This window comes from Curcuma longa, chromosome 4 (assembly GCF_044706935.1).
Source record: "Curcuma longa cultivar G26 ecotype Majalengka, Jawa Barat chromosome 4, ITB_CL_G26_1.1, whole genome shotgun sequence".
Taxonomy (NCBI): Eukaryota; Viridiplantae; Streptophyta; class Magnoliopsida; order Zingiberales; family Zingiberaceae; genus Curcuma; species Curcuma longa.
In genome coordinates, this window is record NC_133864.1 from 20150112 (window position 1) to 20163395 (window position 13284).

Consider the following 13284-nt stretch of genomic DNA (forward strand, 5'->3'; position numbering starts at 1 on the left):
GTCAATGTTACATATAATGTTTTTAATTTATTGTTCGCATTCATGCTATTGGTTCGGGATCATTAATGATTATATATAATTTCATCAATTTTGTATACCAACGTGGACATATAATTCCATTTTCAAAGCAGCAAATGTATCCCCCCTCTCTCCCATAACGTAACACAGATGATAGGCATGTGATATTGTTGACGTAACAACCTAAGATTGAATCCACCATCCGTGCACTTAATACCTGTGTAACTACATGAACCTCTTTCACATCCGTAGAATTTTCCTCAACTCTAACCGCCCAGCCCTCTCCTCCCACTCCGGACCGTTGAAATAGTAAATCTATTTTTTTTAATTTTTTTAAACAACAGCTGGAATGCAATTTTCTCAAACTCCGGCGCGGTGTGCCTGCGGACGCAGCGGGTCGCGATATATAAAGGGGGTGGCCGAATCTCCCCCTCGTCGCCGTCGGAGTACTGCCGCTTTTTTTCTGGATCTAGAGTTATTTTGTTAACACGAGAAAGATTTTCTTTCTCCTCTCCTAAAAAACCCTATCACTGGTAAGAAACTTTATTTAAACAACAAATGTTCCTTTAAATTCATTTATTTTCTCTAATAGAATAGATAATTCTAATAGAATAAAACGTCACGCACCATTTGCACTTTTCAATTTATTCTGATGATTAATAAAAAAAACTTCTATCATAATTTTTAATTTATCCCAATGATCAATAAAATTTTCCATTTTCCATGAGACCAGATAGATTCACCACCAAAATTAATCAATTGAAAAAAAATTAAATATTTAAATTATAAAAAAACAACTATCTTAAGCATTGCATTGAAAATATATCGATAAGACCAAGTAAGAAATCCAATAGAGTTAGTTGATTTCGTACTCGTAGAAAGAACTGGGCGAACTCAAACCTACCAGCGAACTCATTCCAAAAAAGCATGGTAGTTTGCTCAGCAGTGATCCAAACCAGTCAATCAATTCACCAATTTGACAAAATGAGATCCGACACTAACAAATTACATAGGTACGTGTTTTACAATTACTAGAACTACTCTTGTTTAGTAGAGAAAATTTAACACAATTGCCCACATTATCATGTTGACCGATGAATGAAACAAACTTTGTTCCTCTTCACCTAAAAGATGATCAATACGATTCCCAAGTGACAATATGAAAGATCATGCCAATATAGAGAGAGATTTATGATTTTATAATTATCTATTTTAGTACAAGCAACTAGTATTGAGAGTGATCAAGTATCTTCAACCCAAGTCCCAGAGATGAGAACAGTATGTCAACAAGGTATAGTACCTCCTAAATTCTACTCGGCAGTGATAATAGAAAAGTGACGAACATATCGTTCCAAAACAGCAACCAAGAGAGATTGATAAAAATAGAAATAAGATTAAGCTTCCAGCATCCAAACCAAGCAAGGAGAAGAATATTTTAAGGAGAAAATTAATGTTTGCAATCAAGTCACTTCAAGAGGGACAAAATATCAGTAGAGACCTGACAATGACCGAAGGGAGATATTAAAAGAGATAAATAATAACTAAACTCATTCTAGATGAAGCATGACAAAAGAAGATGAAAAACATGATGATAACATACAAACCCTAGTTAATTTTTATATCAAGGACAAGGTACGTACTTAATCAACCTTGGAGAGATCGTTATTGAAGGATTTCAACTATGATAGAACTCCGAGAATAATGATGAGTTAACGGTGGGTGGAGGCAAGAACCTCAAGATAAGGGTGAAATTTAGGCAAAATGAAGTGAGAAAACTTATCTCCCAAGAGGACCCAACCTAGTACCAAGTTGAGAGAAGGAAATGATTGCATCTCTATTATTCAACAAAGTAGACTGCACACATGTCTATGTATCATCTAGGGCCAAACTTATTATTTAAAAATGTAGTATATATAAGAACTAGTTGATAATAAAAGGCTATTATTTCTAAAACCTTAAATGTGAAAATTTCACTAAATGAGAGACCCATAATGCTAGAGGCACATTGTTATCAATTTCCAATTTAAATATAACCATATTTCACATCAAAAAATAAGAAAACTCATCAATTCATCAAATTGTTCATTTTCAAGATTATGTTTATGTCTTGGAGAACCTACAAAATTGAGTAGTTTAATCCTAAACTTAGTAATATGAATTATTTTTTCCCTTCGACATGTGGGCTTCAAATATAAGTGATAAAATTGAATTTCCCATCACAGTAGATTATATATTCTAGTTTTCCTTTGAAGTTACCGAATAACAAGACTCTAACAAGTACATTTCAAACTCTGTCAAAGCTAAGATGACAATAAATTTGTGACAAGCTCTTAAGCTTTCATTACTATAAAGCACTAGACTAAATTATGGAATGTGACACTAATTTTCCATATCGCAAAAACTGTACGGAAATAAACAAATTAAACTTGCAAAACGTGTTTGTGGTACCTAGATGCATGTATTGTATATATTCAAATTACGGGCAATGGATGTGGAGGTTTATTCAAATTTATGTCAAATGATGACTTTGATCCTATAGTCATATCCTACCGAGGATTAGTTCTTGTGCAACGAAGAAACTTCAATAAATTCCTCTGGTGTAGTTACATACAATAGTTAACTGTATACTTCTGTCTAAAGTAATTTATATGTAATCTAAGAGCTAAGCATAACATACATAACGAATGTAAACCAAATATTTCAGTGCATATAGGGGAAAACTATCATGGTAAACCTAGAAACACTTAGAATATAGTTCTTTTTACCAGCGAAGCAAAAATGGTCTAATGATATGAAAATTAACTTGCACGACATGACTTGAAATTTAACAAGGTAGTGAATGATTACTTTGGATGTTCTTACGAAAGCTTAAGTTAGGTAATTAGTTACCTTGCTTGGTGATCTAGGCTACATCGAAGTAGCCAGCAACAAAATTTTTAGGTTGCTTATAAAACAATTCATGCTAGCACAAATCTTCCAGGGAAAAAAATCACGCTTACCGCATTTCTCAGTTCATGCTCTGCAGTAAATGAAAGAATTTGGCACAGGCCAACCATTATTCAAGTTATTTTTTCAATGAAAAAGTCAACAAAAGAACTAAACCCAAAAGCGTACGCACAGTTACAACAAGGGCTTAATGTGTATCAAGCTAAAAAAAAGTTGCCTTACTGGCATTCTCTATTTGTTAATTATTTAGCATTATATAGTACATCAAACATTCTGAATTACCTTTATCCACATACCAAAATAAAAGCTAACGCAGTCAATTAAAGAGTATAAGCTGAAAAAACAATAAAAAACCAGAACTCTGTCACAAGCTCCTAGAATCATAAATCTTCTGTTTCACATAAAAGCTCATATCAGAAACTTCAGTCCTTGGATTGTATATCAACAATATGAACCAGCAACGGTGATCTCATACAAAATGGCCAGGTTACAGGGAAGTCGTCAGTACAAAACTTTTAGTGGGTTTATAAAGACCATTCTTGCTAGCAAATTATATTATCTAACCTTCTAGGGGGAAAAAATCATGCTTGCCACATCCCCCAGTGAAGCAATTTCCCAAACATATTGTTTACAACGCACACGACGCCAAACATTTGCATGCTATACAGTAGATGAAAGAAATTGACACAAGCCAACTATTATTCACGTTAATTTCTCAAAGAAAATGTCAACATGAGAAGTAAACAACAGCAGCGTATGCACATTAAGGACTTAGCGTATCAAGCTAAAAAAATAAAGTTGGCTTACTGGTATTACCAACTTGTTGATTATTTAGCATTACATAGACATCAAGCATCCTGAATTATCTTTGTTCGCATACCAAAATAAACTCTAACGTGGCCATAACCGTGCAACAGTAAAGCATAAAATCAAAGAGTATAAGCTGAAAAAAAAATACAAACCCAGAAGTTTGACAAATTCCTAGGAGCAGTAATCAACCATTTCAGTCCCTGCATTGCATATCACCAATTGAAACCAACAATACAGATTTTCCTTCAAACTTTCTCATCCAACATAAATGCAACAAGTTAAATGTAGAACGTTCACGTATGAGTGAAGGATGTAAAAACAAATAACTTGTTACTTAAATTCAAAAGTAACATAAAAGGCCTCACTGTACCATATCTTATAACCAAAAATGTTGAAGCCTCGTCTAGCTGTATCCTATACTTCCATTGAGACATGGCACAATTCGTCGAAGCATTATAAAATGAAGGTCTATATGACAGGTCCAAGGGTTGGGGTAACTTGCCCTTAGTGAATAGCAAATGACATATGAAAAAAATGCAATTAAAGTTTTTTTTCTAGTTTGGATACACCACATGCAAGGTTATCCTGGATGTAAAATATTTGTTTGTTTGGATCATAAAATAGAAACATAAGCAAGGTAGTGACGCAGCATGAAAATTTACTAGTTGACATTGCATCGACAAATCAAGTCTAGTAAAGTTACCTGAATAAATACAAACAAAAAGGGTGGTTCGATTGTATAATAGTGAACAAGTTGAGATTTCTGGGCATAGAATTATTGATGTATCAGATCATTTGACTAGCTCACTACTGTCTTCGACATATATGCTTACAATGATGACTATCAAGCTTAGGTCTAAGGCTAAGACATTCGACAGAAAAACAAATATCGTCTTCGACCATTATGCTGCTTCAAACCTCGAAAAAACAAGGCAAAAAATAGCAGGCTTCCGCAAACTCTTCGCTTCCTTTAAGGTCAAACTCATCCTATCTGAGTTTTTTTTCAAATCAAACGCCATGACACGCGAAGATCTAGGCCGAAGTTCAAAAACGAACAAGCTGTTTAGCAAGTAACAACCAAGGATCCAACTGAGAAACGAAGACAAACCTTTCGAAGGCCGAAAACGTGTTCAAACCCAACCGCAGGCGAGGCAGCCAATTGACAACGAGAAAGAGCACGCTAGTACACAACCATAACTGCTAGTATGATCGCGGACCGACGTGCTCTCTCTCGTTGTCGACCAAGCAGATCTGCCTACAGGCAGAAATCACACAGTCCCTTACCGCAGGCTGCAGCAAACATCCGCTCAGTTCAAAGCTCAAAAAGGCAACAAAATATCGATCGACAGAAGAACAAACCGTTTAAAATAAACACGACTAGGAATTCCACCGTTCGGAACCCTCAGAAAGAGGAACTTCTCGCCGGAAACAATCAAAGAGAGCAAAGGCGAAGAGCAGATCAAACCCTAAACTGAAGAAGAAGCTAAGGAGGGGAGAAGAAGAATATGGACTGAGGCCAGGAATACGTCGGCCAGTTGGCCGTCCTTTTATTAACCGAAGAGGATTGGGGCGTGGCGAAGATGATTAAATATTTCATTTTCAAATGCCGAATAATAACAATATACAAAATATTTTTTTAAAAAAAAAAGGACGAAAAAAAACGGAAAAGTGTCTCCGACAATCTTTTGTCTTTTCCGCTGGTGAGTACTTCGACCTCTCTGTCTCGACGTGGTGCGAGGTACGTGAGCGGGTGAATCTGTAGGGGGACGATTAGCCGGTGGCAGATTAGCGGGATCGAATGAACACGGAAGGACGGTGCGCCGTGTCCGGACGAGTCCGTGGTCGAAACGTGTCGTGCGCGGGAAGTGGACCCATGGCGGTACGGAGGACACCCCTGGCGTCGTCCGTAATTACGAGAGTGCCACATGGTGGGGCAGGGCCTGAGGGTGATGAGGACTCGACGTCGTACTCGCTGGTCGTATCCGAAATCATAACGCCTTATCCTGCTCGAGACCCGGAAAACTCATCAATGCATGTACTTTGTACAGTTGGATTTTGTTGTTGTTTGTGTGTGTTTTGTTTTTATAAAATTTTTAATTTTTTAAAAGTAAATCATTCACACTTTCATAAGACAGTTTTATTTTTCGACAGCGATAATAACTAAAAGCCTGTAAATTTCTCCGATCGTCTCCGTGCATCAACCTCCTTCCATCTCTTCAAACCATCAATGGAGGAACCGTGAACTCTGTAAACAGTGAACGCACGAATTAAAACAACAAAGTAATCGCAGATAAATGAGTTGATTTCCTACCTCCGCACTTGCTTCCTCCGGGAACATTCTTCCCGCACTTCCTGGCGACGAAGAACGCCTTCTCCAAGCTGATCGTCTCCTCGATCCCCGGCTGGAGATTATCGCACAGGCACGGCACGTTGGATTTCTGGACCAGGGCGCAGCACGCTGCGGAGGGATCCACCTTGGGGCCCGGGATCTTCACGTACTCCCTGCACGCGTCGGCGAGTTTCTCGACGATCACTCCGCAGATCCTGGTCTGGGCGCTCGCCGGTGAGGCGGCGGAGAGTAGGAATAATGCGGCGGCGACGGCCATCGAGCAGACGAACAGGGGCGTCCTGCGCTGCATCACGATCGAATTCCAAGAGCTTATCGATCGTCTTCTTGTCTTGAGTCGAACTGTGAAGCCTACTGTGCGGGATATATACAGATGTTAAGGCAGAATTGACGAACAATCTTGCAATAAGTCTGCCGTATTTGGATTCCATGTTTGGACGTTTAAGCTAAGGAAAGTGAACCAATTAGCTGTTATTTGATGGATGAATAGCTAGGTATTGAAGGATAAAATCTTTTCTTATCTTTTTTGATGGAAACAGTTTGTAATTTCCAAATCAACGGAAGCATATTCAATAATTTAATAAAATAGGAAATAAATCAAAATTGAAACTATTATAAAAGTTATTCTCTACTTCCAAATAAAACAATTATCAATTCTAAAGTTACCTTAAATGATGGAAAGCTTAAATGGAAATAACTTTAGGCTGTAGCGAGGGAGCATTTCATTCTATAACTTCTAGAGAACTCGTTAAGAATATAGAGGTTAGAGAAAAAATATAAATAAAGTAGTTAATAGGTTGATTGAAGATGTCAAATTATTGTACATTTATTAGATTTTGTTATGGCTAAATTTTGATTTTTTTTTTTGTCGAGTACGTATTTCTTCTCAGTAGATAGACTTGGCAAGTGATATTCCGTTCAAAATCAACACAGGTCCCGACTAAATTAGGATTTAACTACCGAGAAGACTTGTAGCGTTCACATTGTCATCAGCGATTTTTAGTAGTATTTTTTAAAAATAAAAACACATTTATAATAAACTTGTATATTTTTGAGTTTTTGTAATTTTTTTCTATAATTTTAGTTATTAATTTCTCAAATGCCTTCATGCCTTAATTTTTAATTTTCAAAAATAGAATGGCAAATTTATCCTTATAGTCTTTGCTGGTCGCGAACCCTAATGGGTTGACCATTGTCGGCCCAACATTGATCTGCTCCTCCTGTCAACTCAAATGTAATTCATCACTTCAAAAATGAGGAGCAAGCATGAGAATATATAAAGAATTAATGTGCGGAATTTACTGATTAACCCAAATGGATGTGGGTGGTCATGGTGAGTGTTTTGGTCAAATATTATGGATAGTTAAATCATCAATCAATGAATAATTTGACGTGCACATTCTTAAAAGATCGTTGGTGAAGAGGATGAGGAGAACCTTAAATGTACTTTAATAGAGGATTAGATTGATGTCAGAGAGTCCCAACAAACTACTCCGATGTTCAAATTAAGATTGCTTGAGGTATGCAAAGTAAAGCAAGAAAAAGAAGCAAGTCAGAGATCGATGGAGCCGAAAAAGAGAGTATGTGTGAGCCTAGAATTCAAACCTTTTACACGTGCTTTCTCTGAGGTTTATATAGTTATCAGAAGAGAATCTCCACATTGGACGCCACCTTCCTCTTCATCATCTTCGTGTGAGCTAGTAGGGGACTAGATTCGATAGTTATTGGTGGCTAATCCATTATATGAACACCACATGTCTGATGGGGGATATCTAGGGGATCGGATCAAACAACCTCCTAACTGTTCCATCATTCATATAGTGCCACATGTTTCAGAATATTTGCAATTTGTTCGCACATGTTCTCAGTGGGTTCTATAGAGTATAGGTCCAGTCCAAAGAGAGAAGAGAAAATGATGTTGATATTGAGTGATCCTGAGGGTAGGCAGTGTCAACGATGGAGGTCGAGATAGTGATTGGACTATCGATACAACTATAGACTGAGACCTTCCACAAGCAAAGGAGGCCAAGGCAGGTTGTCGGCCGTTGCCAATCAATCTCGGTCGTCAGACGACCATTAATCATCTCTATGAAAACTTGTGAAGTTTTCAGAGATTATTCTATCTTCGTCGGAAAGGGTTCCAGCCATTTGTCTATATCGACGGTCAAAGGTTGACCATCCAAACTTACACCGAAAATACAATTGTCGATGATAGTTAGAAAATCCTGAAAATCTATCACGATAAATATTGTTGCGTGTTTTGGTTATTAGGGTTTTTCTCTCGTATCGATCATTGTCGATCGTCGGCTAGTACCGAAGATGGTGATGTGACTCATGACTTAGAAAGTCATCCAGACAAGAGCTTGGCGTAGATCATTAGTAGAGGTGGAACTTCGACGAGGGCCGCTCGATTAATGTCATTTTCGCTGAGCGTTATATGCTAGATACACGCAGAATATTTATTATTCTGAAAAATTTTAAATTTTAGTTATGTCGTGTACCTGTTGTATAATTGTATGTGTGTGTTGTGAGTGTTATAATAATTAAGTTTAATTATTATTTTTCTTCAACTGCGCACGTTTGTGAAACGTATAAACACGCGCAATGCACCGAGACGATCCCAACAAGTACTTCGGCAAGGATGATACCATTTTGAGGGCATGCATTTTTTATAGTGCCTTATACTTATACATACCTTTTGCACACTGATAGGTCCCCTTTTGGGAGCATGCATTTTGATACACATAAATTAGTTAGGATTGTGAGGGTATGCAATTTGGTAGTGCCATGAGCTTAGGGTCTAGAGTATACATTTTTAGAGAACATGCATTTTTTAGTTCATAGAGAGCATGCATATAGCTAGGCCCACGACAAACCCATAGACTATTTTAGAGCTTGCATCCTACATATGCATAGAGTTTTGTAGTATCTCAGCGATCTACTAGGCCTCGTTCACCTATTCAACTAGATCACTTAGATAGGTGTGGGTAGTTGACCTAGGTTGTAGTAGCCGAGTCCATGTCAGACATCTCGTACGTCACACAGTGGTCTGCCAGACATACATTTTCTATTTCATACTGTATAGAATTGGGGGCATTACTCTAGTTGGCATCTCGTCAGTTTAAGGTAACTACCCTCGATAAAAAAAAATCCTTGATTAGTACTTGAGATGGAGACGTTAGCAGCATGGGACTCTACATGGAGAGATTCGTACAGAGGAGTGGACTGGCAGTTGATACGAGACACTCTGCTATATTTTGAGGAGGTGGATTGCGGTACGGCTGGTGAGATATACACTGGAGGGGAGGGCTATTTTGGCATTCTTGAGGAGCACCTTGCTAGCATAGATGGAGATTCATCGAATACCTACTATGAGATTATATATGCGAGTAGTGAGCACACACCCTATTATAGAGAGACTTACATTTGAGGTATATGAGGTATAAGAGAGCATATATACAGTTGTTTAGGATGTATTGGTGAATAGATCTACCAACGAAAGATCTATCTAGTCTACAGTAAATGACTCACAGTAAAGACGTTTAAAATTAATTCGTTTATGGCTAGGGTTTTGCCAAAAATCCCAAGAGAGTAAATAGATCCACTAGAAAATCTATCTAGTCTGCAACAAACGACTCACGGTAAAGACATATCAAATCTTTTGATAACTAATCACTTGATAAAAGTGAATAGAGATGATGGGTCATGTGCAGTAAGAGAGGTCCTATGCTGATGGAGGCTAAGGATCTTGGACTTGCGGTGCGAGCATGCCCATACATGTCCTCAGTTTGCTAGAGGATACTAAAGGACGCGGACCCCTAGAGGATGGTGGATAGCCTGAGAGGATGTTTGATTACATGTAGCGTCGAGGCACCTTTAGGAGGTGACTGTTTTGACATTGACAATAAAAATCGATCGATGCCTGATCCCCCGTGATCATACAAAAGATGGGTAATCAATCGCAGTACTTTTGATGTTGAATACATCGAGAGTGAGAGACATGTGAGCACTTGTACATCATACCTCGGATACCTTCTCAGATATGATATTTTGTTAGACATGACATGAATATGTGCACTCTTTTAATGATATATATTTTCTTTTTCATCAAAAAAGAAAGACGTGACACTTAACACCATTTATATATTGGTGCAATAGAGAGGCATTTTTGAAGCAACACAGATGATCTTTCGGGTCTGACTATCTTATGTATTCGCCCAGCTAAGGTTGTCGAAAATGACAAGGCAATTCCTGTTCGAGGATTTCTCTAAAGAAATGTGTTTCTTCAGCTCTTGTTTTGTAGGGGCTAGAGCTTTTTCTTTACGGTCACAAGGAAGCATCCTGCCTACTCTTGACTTTATCTTGGATGAATTTTGAGCTTATGTCTGTATCTTGGACTTTATCTTGGCTAAGGTTTTGAGCTTATGTCTGTATTTTGGATGAATTTTAGGTCTTCATTCTATTTCTTATTAATTTATGATAATTTACGGATATTAATTGATTTTATTTGATTTTGCAGAAAATTAGGATGAAACCCAATTATAAAGAATTAAAATTGAGCTAAGGAAATCAAGTCAAAAAGCCCACAAACATGCCCAATTTGGAGAAAAATTAATCATGGTTCAAGTCTAGCTCGAATCAGATTCAAATCTGGTTTAACCAGGTTTAAAATGGGTTCAATCCAGCTTGGGTACAGCTTAGGTTCAAGCCGGTTCAATGCTGGTTCAAGTCAGCTGGTTCAGCGCGTGTTTATAACGCGAAGTTGGTTCATCGCGAAAAGGGGGCTCATCTAAATTTCTTCTCCAAAAATTGTCGACACTGTAGCTTCTCTTTTCTTCTCCAAATCGCGATTTCCACCGCGAGCTCCCATCCATTCCATCACACACTGCTTCTTCACTCCTCTTCCCGATTAGCACGATCGGCACCGACAACCTTTACGGACGACGAACGTCGACGCCACCACATGAGACCTTGCTGTGAGTGGTTTGCTCCGACGAGCGACTTCTTCATCCTTGACGGTCGCAGATCTGTCACCGTTGAAGTGGTTCAGCTTCAGCAATTGGCGGCCGATGACTATCTGCACTGCAGAGATGCGCCGTCATGAGCGATTTGTTCCGACGGAGCTCTCTGTCCATCCGCATCCACCGGAGTCCGGCACGGCATGCCAGGCCAAATTCTGATCGCATCCTCCATCGAGAACACGAGGTAAGACTTTGTTTGATTTCCTAATCTTGTCTGTGGTTTGTAGCAGGGGGAGGGCTGAGCAGCGATCGAATCCGTGGTTTTCCCCAACTTGAGCTCTCCAACGATTGGCCATCTCCGGCGAAGTTCGACCGCTCCCCGTCAGTGTGAATCAACCAAGAGTTCTGCGGGTTTCTGTTCTGTGTCGATTGGGGAAGGAAAAACCCTAAACCTTAAGCTAAATTTCTTTTCTCTATTCTTAGCTCTGTTCTTTATCTGTTCTTACATGTTCTGTTCTGTCTGATTACAGCATCAAATCCCCAATTTGTTTGATTTGGTTGTTTGTTGGTTGTGATAACTAGATTGTTAATGATTCGGTTGTATGTTGTTAATAAATTGGAATGTTAAACTTGAGTTGTTAATGAATTGGAATGTTGAACTTGAGTTGGAATTTGAATGTATTGTTGTTGTGAACTTGAGTTGTTGATTCGGTTATGTTGAATTTGATAGCTTTTCATATGGTGATTGAATAGGATTGTGTTAATTAGGTTGTGGATGATATGTTTTATGGAATTGTAGCCGGTTACATGATGTATTGTTGTCATGATTCAAGTGTAAATGGATTTTGTGATTTTGATTAATGTTTATGAATAAGTTATTTTGTATTGTATGTTGTGTGTATTAGTGTTGAATGTTATATGTTATCATTGTTGTATGTTGCATGATGTGAAATCCATGTTGTATGTTAAATTCGTGATTATGAATGTGTAATAGGTTTTAAGTTGTGATTAGGAATGTAGAATTTAATTGTGAATAAATGAATTTTTTGTGGATGAATACGATCAACAAATAAAAATTCCGCACCATGTGTCTAGGATAAACTTCCATCATTGATTCCATGAGAGATGACCCGGACCTCTGCTATATTACCTAAGTGATAATTAGGAGTTTGGTTAATTATAAATTTTAATTTTGAAGGGTGTGAGTGACAAAAAAATAAATAAATAAAAATAAAATTTAACAAACAACAAACATACCCTCATCAAAACCCCCATAAAAGGCGGGTGACATCTTACCCGGAAGAGGAGGTGCATCTACTAAGGGAGGAGGATTTCCTCCTAGGGGTGGTTGCAGAAGGGTGTGTTGTCGCAGTGCTTCTTATACCACCTTGAAGACCATTTTATTGAGATTTTTCTGTATCATGACTATTACTTCAGTGTGACTTCTTTCTTCCATGGAGTCACAGTTGTCGGTAATCTTTTCAGTGTTAACCATCGCAGCATCTTGGCTCAATTTTTTCATAATCAGTACTAATTTATTCTCGCTAAATATCATAGCTGATTAAGCCATCAGTTAACGAACATTCTGACATGCGCTCTCTCTAGAGATCGTCGGTGAAGAGGATGTGGAGGAAATAAAATACACTTCAACAGAGTGTTAGACTGGCGTTGAAAGCCCTGACAAGCCACTTTGATGCTCAAGTTAGGGTTGCTTAAGCTATGCAAAGTAAAGTAAGAAAAAAAAAGCAAGTCAAAGTTTGATGGAGCCAAAAAAGAGAGTATATGTGAGTATAGAATTCAGATCTCTTACACATACCTTCTTTATGATTTATATAATTGTCAAAAGAGAATCTCCACGTTAGATGTCTTCCTCTTCATCATCTTCATGTGAGCTAATAGGGGATCAGATCTAACAGCCGTTGGTGGCCAGCCATTAGACGAACGACATGTGTCTGATGGGCGGTATCCAGGGGACCGGATTTGACGACCTCTTGACTATTCCACCATTCATACAATGTCATGTGTTTCGAAATATTCGCAATCATTGTGCACACGTGTACTTAGTAGGTTCTGTAGAGTGTAGGTCCAGTCCAAGAAGAGAAGAGAAAATGAGGCCAATGTTGAATGGTCCTGAGGGTAGGCAATGTCGACGACTGAGACCGAGATAGTGAGGATATTGACGGCTGAAACTCAAGATCTTCC

General features: G+C 38.2%; 1 long non-coding RNA gene across 1 annotated transcript; it reads right to left on the bottom strand.

The window, feature by feature from the left end:
• Positions 1–3988: 3988 nt before the first annotated feature.
• On the bottom strand, positions 3989–5301 carry LOC141827985 (uncharacterized). Its single transcript, XR_012601728.1, has 3 exons — positions 5134–5301; positions 4883–5064; positions 3989–4806 (listed from the first exon to the last, which is right to left on the bottom strand). It is a non-coding gene; the product is annotated as an uncharacterized LOC141827985 (long non-coding RNA).
• Between the last annotated feature and the right edge of the window lie 7983 nt (positions 5302–13284).